The 14482-nt window shown below is 36.7% G+C and overlaps 1 pseudogene; it reads left to right on the plus strand.

Annotated features, from left to right (window-relative positions):
- LOC149173334 (cysteine proteinase mucunain-like) overlaps nucleotides 1-13829 on the plus strand; it is a 51419-nt pseudogene extending 37590 nt beyond the window's left edge.
- The last annotated feature ends 653 nt before the right edge of the window (nucleotides 13830-14482 follow it).

Genomic DNA, 14482 nt, shown 5'->3' on the forward strand with positions numbered 1-14482 from the left:
AGATGATAAATTTTTGGATGCTTTAGAAGAAGATGAACTTCATGAAGAAATTTCTAAACTCAGAATCTGTTTAGAATAAAAGAATATGATTATAGATATCTTAACATATCAACTTGCTAAAAGAGAAAAACACAATGAAAAACTAGAATGTGAAATTGTGGGTATAAGAAAGGATCTTGAGAAAACAAAATCTGTCAATCTTAGATTTGATAAAGGATCAGAAACCTTAGATGAAATTATCAAAGTGCAGCAGTCTCCTCTAATAATGACAGGTCTTGGATATACTAAAGAAGCACCTCAATCACAGAAGCCATCAACCTCCACTAAAAGCTATCTTGATGCAACAAAGAACAATGAACAATATGAAAATCGTCAACAAAGGCATAAAGCAGATCACCAGGTAAATCAGGCTCAGTTTGCTCCAAGAATAAATAGAAGTCACAACCAACCTCAGGTAAATCATACTCAATTTGTTTCAAAGATGAATAGAAACTACAATCACCAGATCAATAGATTTGATAATCGCAGGAACTTCGTCAATGGTCAATGTTTCTCATGTCATAATTTTGGACATAAAGCTGCGCAATGTGTTGCTTACAAAACCATCATGACTAGAGAAGCACGAAATCCAAGGAATGTGATAGGGCTCAAGAAAAGTTCCTATAATAGCTTTTCTCCTCTTGAAAATGAAATAAAATTCTCAATCTGTAACAACTTTGGCCATGAAGAATCTGAATGTAGGAGTAAACTTTGGCAAATATCTCAAAAGGAGCAAACTTCGTTAAATACCAAAATATGGAGAAGGAAAGAACCACAAACAAAAATATGTGGTATAACTTTGTATGCAGAAGGACAAGAAAACTAGTGGTACATCGACAATGGATGCTCAAAACACATGACAGGTGACAAAGAAAAAATTCACTCATATAATTCCTTAGAAAAGGAAAAGAATGTCTCATTTGGAAACAACACTCCTGCTGTCATAAAATGAAAAGGCTCTGTTTTCTTGAAAGAAAAAGTTAAAGTTGGGAATATTATGTATGTTGATGGTCTAAAGCATAACCTATTGAGTGTCAGTCAAATGTGTGATCAAGGAAATGAAGTGGTTTTTTGTTCAAATAGATGTGTTGTTCGTGAGCTTGATACAGGAGAAACCATGATCAAAGGTACAAGAAATCCAAACAACTTATACATACTCAAGGGAGGACAACAACAATGCTATCTAAGCAAAAATGATGAACACTGGCTATGGCACAGAAGATTGGGGAATCTAAGCTTTTTCAAATAAGAAAAGCATGCAGATTTCAGGCTATTCGTGATCTTCCTGATATCAACATTCTTGAAAGTACAATATGCAAATCATGTCAATTCGATAAGCAAATCAGATTGGACTTCATTGAAAAGGAAGGGTCAGTTAGTAAGCCTCTTGAACTTGTTCATACTGATTTATGTGGACCAGCAAGGAAAAATTCACGTCATGGAGAAGAATACTTTATATTGTTCATTGATGATTTTTCCAGAATGTGTTGGATAGGTATTCTAAAGCATAAAGATGAAGCATTTAAAAAATTCAAAGCCCTCAAAGCTTTGGTTGAAAATGAATCAGATCGCAAAATCATATGCCTCAATCTGATTGAGGAGGGGAATTTACCTCAGATGAGTTCTTAGACTTTTGCGAAGAACATGGAATAAAAAGACAGCTCTCCACCACAAGGACTCCTCAACAAAATGGAGTGGTAGAAAGAATGAACAGAACAATTCAAAAAATGGCTCGAGCTATGCTAGATGAATCTGGAACTCCTGCAACCTTCTGGGGTCCGTCGTCGCTATTCTCAACCAAGCAAATGTTCAGGTAAACAACACTCAAACTCCACATGAACTTTGGTATGGTAAGACTTCTACTGTAAAATACTTCAAAGTTTTTGGAAGCAAATGTTACATCAAAAAGACTGATGAAAAACTTGGTAAGTTTGAACCCAAAGCAGATGAAGGTATTCTTCTTGGTTATTCTTCCCAAAGTAAAGGATATAAATGTTATAATAAAAGACTTGGGAAAATTATTGAAAGTATTGATGTTGTGGTTGATGAAGCATGCAAAAATCCAAAACAGATAAAAACCAAAGATTACGAAGAAGATGAGGATTATTTTCCCACATAAAATCACACTGAATCTGAAGAAGAAACCAATGAAGCACCAGAAGGAGAGATAACAGTGGAAGAAATGACTTCACCCAGGTATGTTCAGAAAAACCATCCAGAAACTCAAATTTTAGGGGAAAAAGATGCAAGTGTGCAAACAAGAAGAACTATTGCAGAAGCCTCAAGCTATCTAGCATTACTATCCTCCACCGAACCTCAAAATGTAAATGAAGCATGCAAAGATGAATGTTGGGTCAAGGCCATGAATGAAGAACTTGAGCAAATTGAAAAGAATAATACTTGGGAATTAGTTCCTAGACCTCATGATAAGAATATCATAGGAACTAAATGGATATTCAAAAACAAGGTGAACAAAAATGAAGAAATTATTAGAAACAAGGCTAGACTTGTTTGTAAAGGATATGCTCAACAAGAAGGTATAGATTTTGAAGAAACTTTTGCACCGGTTGCTAGACTTGAAGCCATAAAGGATGTTTCTTGCTCTTTCTAGTTTTCAAAAATTCAAAGTATACCAAATAGATGTAAAATCTGCCTTTCTTAATGGAGACTTAGAAGAAGAAGTCTGTATTGAGCAACCAGAACGATTAATTCTTGGAAATGATGCAAAACTTGTATGCAGACTTAGAAAGGCTCTCTATGGTCTAAAACAAGCTCCAAGGGCCTGGTATTACTGTCTTGACAAATATCTCCACCAACAGGGTTTTTCAAAGGGATCAGTAGATAGTAATCTATATACAAAGACTGCCAATAATAAATTGCTAATAATTGTTTTTTATGTTGATTATATCATTTTTGGTAGCAATGAAGAATCCTTGAGTTGGAATTTTGCTTCAGTAATGCAACAAGAATTTGAAATGTCATTGCTTGGTGAGCTTACCTATTTTCTTGGTCTACAAGTTCAACAAAATAAAGATGGTATTTTTCTCTCACAAACCAAATATCTCAAACAGATCTTGAAAAAGTACGGCATGGAAGACTCTAAACCAGTATGTACCCCAATGGTAATAGGATGCAGTCTCAGCTCAAATGATGAATCAGCAGTAGTACATCAACCAACTTACAGATCCATGATTGGCAGTGTGCTTTATCTAACAGGTACTCGACCTGACATCATGCATTTAGTAGGAATAGTTGGAAGATTTCAAGCAAATCTAAAGGAATCACACCTTAGGCAGTCAAAAGAATTTTCAAATATCTTCAAGGAACGCAGAACTTTGGTTTATGGTATCCAAGAGATACAGATCTTACACTTAATGCATATACAGATGCAGATTGGGCAGGAAGAGTTGATGATAGAAAAATAACTAGTGGTGGTGCATTCTATATGGATTCCAGGTTAGTGTCTTGGTTCAACAAGAAACAAAGTTCAATTGCATTATCTACCGCTGAAGCAGAATACGTGGCCGTTGCATCTTGCTGCACACAACTACTTTGGATGATGCAAACCTTGCAAGACATTCAGATCACATGTACTCCACCCATCTCCATTCTATGTGATAATACAAGTGTCATTAGTATTTCAAATAATCCAGTCATGCATTCCAAGACCAAGCACATACCCATCAAATATCATTTTATACGTGAAAAAGTGCTTGAACAAAAGGTCAAATTGCAGTATGTTCCCTCCAAAGAACAGGTCACTGATATATTCACTAAGCCACTACCCAGAGAGACATTTGAATATCTCAGACAAAAGCTGGGAGTATTTGTTGCATCATCCTGTTGTTAAATCCTATTTTTCAGAGAAAGGTGGTTATACACGAGTTTCATGAAGCGTAGTCATGTGCATACGTGAGTTTCTGTGGTCACAATTGCGTTTATGTTGGTTTGAATAAAAGCAGTGGGCCAGACTCAGAAAAAGGGGTCTGAATGGTTTTGTCATTTATCTTCTCTTTTTGATGATGGTTACAATCTGTTGATAACATATGGAAATATCTTGATAACCTGATGTATATCTGATTAATGATGATGCTTTGATATCTCTTACTGACATATGCAATGATCAGATCTAACAGTGAATAGGTGGAACAGGTTCAAGGGGAGAACATGGTTGATACTCACATATGTTGATGATATAATGAAGGTTGCTGGTCTGGATGTTGATTGACAGATGTTGCTGATGATAGTTGCTGATGACTATCATGGTCTTCTTTAAGATATTTTGTCTCTGTTATATATGTAAAGGTCATGAAAAGACCTAATTTGTAACCCCACTATGCATGGGATGGATGATGTAATGTTTCTTGTTTTTGTCATGTATAAATAATTGGTATATCCCCACTTGGTTGGGAGATAGATGTATGTATGAGTCATTGGTGATAGGAAGGTCATTGGTGATGTATGTATAGAGTCATGTTATTCTTTTAGAACATCTTTTTTCAGACCTTGCTTGAGCTTAGAGGGAGCATGGACTCGATCATGGGAGCTCAATCATCACACTTCAGCATATCAGAGAATTCGGCATGTACTCAAGGGGAGCATGACCCTTTTCCCTTGATGTCAAAGGGGGAGAGTGACTTGGTGTTGCCATCAAGTCCAAAGGGGGAGATGGTTGGCATTATGATACAAGTGTTGTCCTTGACGGCAACTCACTCAGATGATAGATCACTGTACAATAGGTTAACAACACAGAGTTACAGATAAGACTACACAGAATGAAGAAAGAGAGGTATACGCAGGTTCACCATTGACCAAGCCGCGTATACACACAGGTTCACTATATACAAGTCGCATATATGTACACACCCACATTCACATCTTAGTGTTCATGTGTGTTGCTTATATGTGATGCTTTATTCTTCTTTTACTGCACTGTCTAATGAATTCCTAACATACTGGTTAAAGTTCAATGCATGATAATTTGGGTAAATCAAAAGATCTCTACATATACGTTGGTTGCCTTAAGTATAGTTGTGTATACACGCTAGTTCACTTCGCTGAAGTAGCATATACAAATCAGATTTTGAAAATTGAATTATTGATCTGATAATACTGATTCACCCCCCCCCCCCCCCCCTCTCAGTATTATTTCCAACGGTGATTTGGGAATAATCCTAACTATTTGGTTAGGTTATTTTATTAGAAATTGCTTGGTCTGCTGGATTATATTGTGTCACAGAATTGGATAGTCTGTGAGGGTCTTTTGCAAATGAGTTTTCCCCCTTGAGATTTAAAAAATGTAAAAATCATGATGTAAAGTGCCTTGAGGGCTAGAAAAATAATTTATCCCCTCATAGGTTAATTAATTAAATTTTCTGGCCAAAATTAATTAAAATCCTAAGCCGGAAATTTAATTAACTATAAATCCTAGGTAAATTTAAATTTTCCAAAGGCAAAATTTGTGGGTCTTTTAAAAATTAAATTTTAAGAGGTCCAGGGACTAAAGTAAATTGATTATTTTGCTAAATTCTAAGCCTTTGGTCCCTGGGGTTAATTCAAAGTCAGAGGAAATTAATTCAAAATTTTAATTTTTGAATTAATTAAAATGCATTTAATTGAAAATTTTGAAATTTCCTAAATAATTAAAATTTCGATGGATGAGATTAAAAGAAATTTTGATCCTCATCAATGGTCAATATTACTTTGACAAGGATCACTCGAACTAGCAGTTGGAAGATTTATCTTTAAATAGGAGGTCAGTTGTCAGTTGAGAGGATCCAATCTTTTGATCGTGTACTAAGCGAAAAGCTCTCTTGTAATCTTTTTATGAGCGATAAAGAAATACTTTGGGGTTAACTTCTGTTGGTGTTACTCTTCGTGGAAATACTGTAAGATGTGTCATTTTCATGTGTAATTTTCTTTCTAGCCATTGATGATAGCTTTCTGAAGAGCGATTTGAGTACAGGTATCTTGCTCAGTCGCTGGGTTTGAATGATAATTTAAGTTTTGAATATAATATCAGGTATCATTTTCTCGCTCTATGTTGACGGTTAAATTGAGTTTTGTAGGAAATCCTTCATTATTAGGTCATCAAGCATTCAGGGAAGTTCTCGGCTGAACCAGCCAACTCACGATCTGTGTTTTCTGAAGAGCCCAACTTAAATTCAATCTCGGGCTTATCATAAGATTTTTTTTTTTATGGGTGATGCATGAAGGGTTTTGAGCTCAGTACCTCCTCTAAAATTCAAAAAAAATAATTTTTTTAGTGCTAAATGGATAGATCAGGGTATTGAGAGCCTTAGATCATCATATTTGGGAGCAGAGTTGGACTCACACTCCCTAGATCTGATAGATCTGCCATTCATGTACATAGATTTGTAATTAATTTTCAGTTTTCTGACTTGGGTTTTCTGGGTTTTAGTTTTTTGGGTTATTGTATATATCGTTTGGGTGTTCCATGTTGTCTTGCAGCTACAGATCTAAAGGAGAAAACTGTGTAGAGTCCAGATCTAGGCCTTGGAGGATAAGATCTAGATCTCTGGGGTTCATCAACATCATTTTGCAAGATATTTTTTGCAGTCCAAGGTTCAAATTTAAATTCAAATCTGAAAATTTTTAAGGGTTTTACCAATAATCTGAATCTGGTAAATTTATCTTTAGTTCTTGGGCTACATTTTCTCTGCTGCCTGGGGTTTCCTAAATAGAAAATTTTGAATTCATTTTCACTGTCATTTTCTGGAAAATTTCGAAATTATTTTTCTTGTCTGTGTTTGGGTTTAAAAAAAAAACCTTTATCTGGAAAAAATTTGGGTCTCGTTACCCCTGTCTACTTTCTCTCTTGGTTGTTCGCTGCCCTTCTTCTAAATTTCTAATAGTCCCATTTCATCGATCTATATTCCATCCAACCCTTTTGCTGCTTGTTTGCCTTCATTCCTTCATGTGGCTTCCTCTACTAACTCCTCAGCACTACCCACACCAAACACTGCCATTCGTAACCTCTTCATCTCCATTGCAGTTGTCACATCTCTTCCATACTCACGTAGTCCCTCAACTCACATCCTTCTGCCTGCACGCTGCCATATCTTGCCCTCTATGTCTTCATTGCAATTCCAACCTGAAAACATACATCAAATCCTCTGTCCATTGACACTTGTTGCTCCGCTCCTCCTTATCACCTAAACCCGTGCTTCACCTATCTGTAGCCTTTCCTATCCCTCTCCTGCGTGTTGCCTTGCAGCTATTCGAAACCTACACAAGTTTGCTGCTCAAATGCTACCCCTTCCTTCGACCTCCTGCCCAGCTCCTTTCCGCTGCATCTTCAGCTGATCTGCACCCTCCAAACCCTCGTTGCTCCGAAACCCCTCCTCACTGCTAGCCTGTGCATCCATCATCCCTGCTCCTTGCTCCCTTCCGTCTCATCCATCCCTTGAGCTTCAAACCTGCAAACACACAACAACTGCAAAACAATAAAAAAATAAAAAAAAAAAAAAAAAAATTATTTTATTTCATGTATGTGTACATTAGTTTAGGTTTTAGGTTTTATTTTCATTAGTTTATTGTTCATTTAGTTTAGGTTTGTATATAGTAGGGATTATAACGTTTTTTTTTTGGTTTCATTTGAAATAAGTTTCGATTTAATCTTTTTATTTTTTTATTTGATTTTTTTTTCATTTTTGTCTAGTTTCGATTTCAGGTTTCCCTTTTTATTTATTTTTGATTTTGATTTTGATTAAGAAATATAAAATTTCAAAAATTAAAAATTTGAAAACTTTTAAAAAATCAACCATTTTGATATTTGATTTTTTTTTAAATCAATAAAAAATTCATAAAAAATTAATAAAAAATTAAAATTCTCAAAATTAAAAGTTCTGAACATTTAAAAAAAAAAATCTTAAAAACATTAAAACATTTTAAAATTTCAAAAGTCTAAAAAAGCTTTGGTGACTAAGGAGTTTAAAATAAATTGAAGGGGTTTTCGCTTAAACATTAAAATTTTTAATGTGGCCTATGGCCCATTAAAAATTTCGATTTTTTAACCTCTTGATTTGTTTTACTCCTTTAGTTATTGCGTAAGGAATAATTAAGATTTGAATTTGAAGTTCCTTAGTGTTATTAAATACATGTTTTTCTATGGTCGAGGTGCAATAATTATTTTAAATCATACTGACTGTTTGAAAAGGTTAATTAAATCTAGATATCGGCAGTTAATGAAAATCATCTTAAATCTAGGATCGAGACTGGTTAGCATTTAAATTTCGTGGTTGTTTAAAGTATTTGGATCCCTTGAAATTTGATTGCTAGAACATTGTTTGAATATCTTGCATCTATTAAAATCGATCGTCATTGCTTGAATTATTTAATGCTAATTACATTTGGAAAATATTTTCAAGCATTTGTTAAAGAATTTTGTCTTGGAATTACAATAGATTGTGCATCTTTGTCTCCTAAGCTAAGCACATTTTTGAGCATTTGTTAATATTGATATTAATTGCAAAGAAGTTTTGTTCTCTTTGAGTTATAACTGTATTAGGAAGATTTTAATTGTAATATCTTCAAGAGTTTATCTTTTAAGCCTTCATCCATAAAGTGAGCTTCTCATTTGGGTAATTCAGGGCTTTTTGTGACATAAGTGTTTTCCCATCCTCGAGTCTAACTTCATTTCATCTTCCAGTGCATTTGCATATGTTAACTTTGCATAGATAAAATTTACTTCCAAGCATAAGCTTGGTCGATAGACAGATAGATCTCCATTCGTCTTTTCTTGAGAAGCATGTTTTAATAGTACTTAAAACGGTGATCTTGCAGTCGCCAGAGCCACAGTTCTTTGTAGCACCGGAGGCACCGGGTATGTTAGAATTTCAGAAGAGGTATTGTTAATCACACCTTAGTGTGCTTCTCCTTATCTTCTCTCTTTCAATTACTATGAAATCAGGCTCAACACAAAAAGGATTGAAGGGTTCATATTTAAATAGGCATTTAAACTAAAATTAACCAAGATTCTTGCATCTCAGATTAGTTTTAGGATTTGCATTTCATACAAGATAGTCATTCATCTAAGCAGCAGTTGCTAATCGATTACTTGATCTTAATTTCCCTAGAAAAATCGTTAACGCCATAAGGCACTGGTATCAATTGTTTAAAATCTAATCAAATCCTAAGTCTTGCTAAACCTTAATCAAGTACTTGATCGCCTCGTTGTGTCTCTAGAATTGGTTGGTTCCCAACTAGTTCTTCTTCATTCCATTTTTCCATAGGGTCTACCCCCCTTAGCCTATTGTAGGGAGACAACTTAAATGGAGAGATTAGGGATCAGGGTGACAACCCCCGATTTGAGCGTTATCATGGTGCCTAGACATTCTATGCGACAATAGGGGGTATTCACTACTATATCGTTCACATCATGCTCTCATTCACTGGAGCCCCAAGCATTTATAAAAATAAAAATCAATAAAAGGCAGAAGGCATATGATGAAGGGTGGAAAATTAAAGGTTAGGGTAACTCATGTACCACGATTGCTCCCTCCTACATATACACACCCATATGTGGGCTTCTCTAATTATATCTACCCTTGTACCATGGCACATGGCTTGGAGCCTTCCCCCGCAATCCCACTCTTCTCCACCATTCACATGACACCTATCATTTAACAAATGTACCATGGACCTGTCACTCCCTTAGAGGTCTAAACCATCTAATAGGGTCCTTGATTGACCTCCTTCTTAAGCATGGAGACACCTATACATTAGCCCATTATGGAAGGGCATGCCACTATGAACCATGGCCTTTCTAACTACTTTTTTATCAGTTCGGCCCTCTTGAGAGGCTAATTATTCTTGTTTTGAAGCTATTTTTTGGGATTGTCACCAAAGTAGGGTTATTTTGCACATTATTTTATTATTAGGGGAATTATTAGGCCAAGTTAAACCATTTGAATCCCTTAGAGGATAATATATAGGATCATTTGATCTCTCATTATCACTTGGACTTGGACTTGTCTCTAAAAGAGAACTCAAATTTGCAGTTTCGACGAATCTTGGAGCTTTCAAATGAATTTTGATGCTTGGATTAAATTCGCACTTCTTCTTGGAGCTTCTATTTTCATGTTGGATGGATGGATATACTCTTTCTTTGCCTTGTAAGTGTTTTATAATGCTTTTCTATGTCATAATGAATGTCTAATGCGTGGAAAATTTCTCTTATTGTGATTGGATATGCCCTAATTAGTATGAAGTTGCTTGGAGCATTGAAAATTGATTGGGATTTTGCATGTGTTACTCATTTGAAAAAGATAAAGTGAATGTTCCTAAGGGAATAATTGTATAATTAATTCATTGAAACTCCATCTAGACATTGTATTGGAAGTATAAAATTCTTGAGGGTTTTTGTTAGCCATCTTCTATTAGGATAGGAAGGTCCCTCAAGGTCTCCTTGAAGCATCGGAGTTGCCTTATTCAAGATCATTTGACTCCATTTCTCCCAAAAGGCAAGGCACTAATCCATAATCCTTTGGTGATCACCCTAAATATTTAATTTTTCTTCCTTTCAACCATTTGTTTCCCTAACCCTAGATGGCCTAGCTAGGGCGTCTAGCGAATTCCATTTGAGTGATCATCTTGAAAAATGAGTTGGTCAGGAACTGCGCTAGGGTGATTTCTCACAACCCTCCATATTTGAAGTTGCTTCATGGTTGATTTGTGAGAAACAAAAATCCCTAGCCCCAAAATTGTTTTGGTATAGGTCTCCCCAAGTAAGTGGCAATTTAAGAGGTCTATTGCGCTTGAAAATTCAAAGGAAGTTCATCTATTATTGATCCCTCCACTCACCCTTACTTGACCTAAGCATTTGGTTGAAGATTACCCTAAAACCCTAGACCTTGTTTGGTTGTCCCTAGTCTCTATGTGGTCCTGTTTTATTGTATGACAAATCATCTTCCAAAGGCTATAGTAGATATCATTCTCCTACCCTTGGGAAGCCTTTATCTAGGCATAGCCATAATATTGATCCACCTTTACCTAGGTTTGGACATTACCCAACTGATCTAGGTTATCTTTTGTTTTATAGATGCATCAAAAGAATTACATAAACAGTTTGTAGCTTAACCGAAGAGAAACTTAAATGTGCACATGTGAGAAGAAGAAGAAGAAACACATAAGCATGACAAGAAGACAAGAAGTTTGATAACGGAGTTCATCCCTCTTGGACTACATCTCTAGGCCCTGCTCGATTAATGGGGAGGCACTCATTCATTAAAAAAATGGAATCAAAAGAAGTTACATTCATCAATTTACAAAATGGAGCATTATACCTCTATGCTGAAAAGTGTTCGAAAAGTGGAGAGCTTTGTTGTAGAAACTAACACTGCCAACGTATTCTCGTCGCCGAGAAGTGCAACATCCATATAAAACTTGCCCAATTCTGAGTCTGGATCAAAATCGCCCTCCTGCGAAAATTCTGCTCAGGCAAAGTTCCACCAGTGTTTCCAAGTGCTCAAGGTTCCACCACCTTGTCTCGAAATTCGTGTCACTGATCTCCTCCCTTAGCAAATGGTAAAAAATCAATTTATATAAAGTTTTAAGGAAAATTAATTCATAATATTGTTATGGGTTATTTTTATCAAACCCATATTTTACAAATCATTTACCAACCCAACTAAACCTTACCCAACATATAACATATATTATTTTTTTATTGTTGTTGGGGGGCGGGCCCGTACCTCATGGGACCACACCCATCCCTTCCCAATGATCCGCATTAAATTGGGTGGCAGTTCTGGTTTTTTAGGCCGATAGGCCTTCCTTTGAAAGAGACTTTCGTCGTCTTTTTGTTTCTAACGTTGACACTTGGCGTCCACATTCAGCGGGAAATTGTTCATATGTGTCGTGCAATTTTTGTATTCTCAGAAATTTCGGAGAACAAGCGCCACCCTTCTGCTTTCCATTGACTTCTGTGCGCATTTTCAAGATATTCATCATGGTCTCCTTCAATTACTTGTCATGGTTTTCATGCACCTGTCTGCACAAACTCCTCCCTCTACATTCGACACTACCCTCGCTCCCTTCATTGCTTTTCCAACCTCCCAAACCCTCCTCATTGGCGGTCCAGGAAAATGGGAAGCACTGACGCCAATAAGCCTCTCAAGATCATTGTAGGAGCTGATGACTTCAGCTGCACACTCAAAGATTCCCTTATCGAACACCTCCAATCAAAGGGTATCGAGGCCCAGGATCTCGGCACTGATAAGTATTACAATGTCAGCTAGACTATAACAATGCCCTGTATAGTACTTTTTATTTGAGAAGTTTTATCTCCTGAATTTCAGACCTTAGACCATAAAAATGCCCTGTATTGTACTTTTTCTGTTCGATTTTTTCAGGAAGTTGTTGGGTGTTCTCAACTGTGGCAGCCATTGAAGGAATCAATCAAATCGTGACCAACGATTTGATTTCACTGTCCGAGAAAGAACTGGTGGACTGTGATACTTCTTACAAACAAGGATGCAACGGTGGCCTCATGGATTACGCTTTCGAGTTTATCATAAACAATGGTGGACTTGACAGCGAGGAGGATTACCCCTACACGGCCTACGATGGATCATGTGACGCTTACAGGGTAATTCTCATGGTCTTTTGTTTAAGCGGGATTCGATCCCGCTACCTGCTGATTTTTCTAGTTTATCATCACTGATAAATTTGCATGCATATCTGTAGAAACATGCCCATGTGGTGACAATCGATGACTACGAAGATGTTCCTGAAAACGATGAGAAATCGTCGAAGAAGGCTGCGGCTAATCAGCTAATTATCATTGCCATCGAAGCTAGCAGGAGGGAGTTCCAGTTTTACGACTCTGTGAGCACTTGATTTTGTGAAGAATGATCATTTAACCGTTTCAAATATTAATCATCATTTTAGGATAAGTCGTCTTCATTAATCTACATGTGATAACCCCTAAAATTTTCTTTGCCAGTCAGTTTCGCTTGATGCCATTAATTTTTTTCCATGTGACTTTAACAATTAATTAGTTCCCATGGAATTTACCACCTGAAATGTTGTAAATTCTATTGGCTAAGCTTATCTTTCCGCGATTAATGCTTTTGCCATGCGATTTTACCAATTGATTAATTTTAGATGGAATCTACCTCCAGGGTGTGTTCACTAGCACCTGCGGAACCCAGCTAGACCGCGGCATGACTCTGGTGGGCTATGGGTCAGAGTCGAGCACAAACTACTAGATTGTTAAGAATTCTTGGGGAAAGAGCTGGGGAGAGGAGGGATTCATCAGACTGCAGAGGAACCTTGAAGAAGCTTCAACAGGTATTTGTGGTATAGCAATGGAGGCATCTTACCCTGTAAAGAATGGTGCCAACCCTCCAAACCCTGGGCCTTCTCCCCCAAACCCAATAAAGCCTCCCACTATGTGTGACAACTATTATTCCTGCCCTCAGAGCAACACCTGTTGCTGCATGTATGACTTCAAAGGCTACTGCTATCCATGGGGCTGCTGCCCTCTTGATTCGGCCACCTGCTGTGATGATCACTACAGCTGCTGACCTAGCAAGTACCCAATCTGTGATCTTGATGGTGGGACCTGCCTCAAGGTAGTACCAATATTCCTAACCAGTCATTTCAAGTTTGCAACTTCTCTAGATTCGATCTCAAATTTCTGATATTGTGTATTTTTTGGGGATAAATTGTTGTTGTCAAAGAGTAGTAAGGATCCATTTGGAGTGAAGATGTTGAAGCGTACCCCAGCCAAACCCTACTGGGCTGTTGCTGCTGCTGCTACTTGAATAGTCGCTGATGTTTTTTTGCAAACTTGATCGTCCAAGGAGAAATTGATACATAAAAAAAGGGTTTTTGTACAAAATAGTTCTGCTATGTTGCCGTGTCTGGCTTGGCTTCTCCAGATGGATTCGAAACTGCTCCTGTCCTGTCATCAATTCTATCCCTTTCCATTTATACATGTACAGCGCTTGGCTATGTTAGCCATTGTTATTGTTTGTTCTGAGGCTTATAGTCTATGAACAAAACAACTTTATGATTACAGAAGCTATTATAGATATTAACTCTAGGAGTTAAAGGTAATGTTCCATATTTTTCAATTGTTATTGTTATTTCAAGTCAGTAAGATTATTCCCAACCTGGGTGCAAAAGGTTTAGGTGTAATCCCCCATTGTTCTGTGTACTATTTGGAAATTAATATCTATTACTCTTCATGTATAGAATTTGTTCATTTATATTTGCTCTGTCTTCTTGTTAATCTATGAACAAAACTTGCTTGCATATATTAGTTTGAGATTGTTGTTGGCAACAGGTCACACACTTGTGCCCAAACTAGTTACCAATATAACTACGTCAGGCTGATAAATAAGTTAGACGAATATCTCACGCGAAATCTCTTATACAATTTATAGGCCTGCTAAAATTTTCGGCCATGGAACAA

The sequence above is a fragment of the Pinus tabuliformis genome, chromosome 4_2, assembly GCF_031772625.1.
Source record: "Pinus tabuliformis cultivar Carrire ecotype Pingquan chromosome 4_2, CPIR1, whole genome shotgun sequence".
NCBI classification, from domain to species: Eukaryota; Viridiplantae; Streptophyta; class Pinopsida; order Pinales; family Pinaceae; genus Pinus; species Pinus tabuliformis.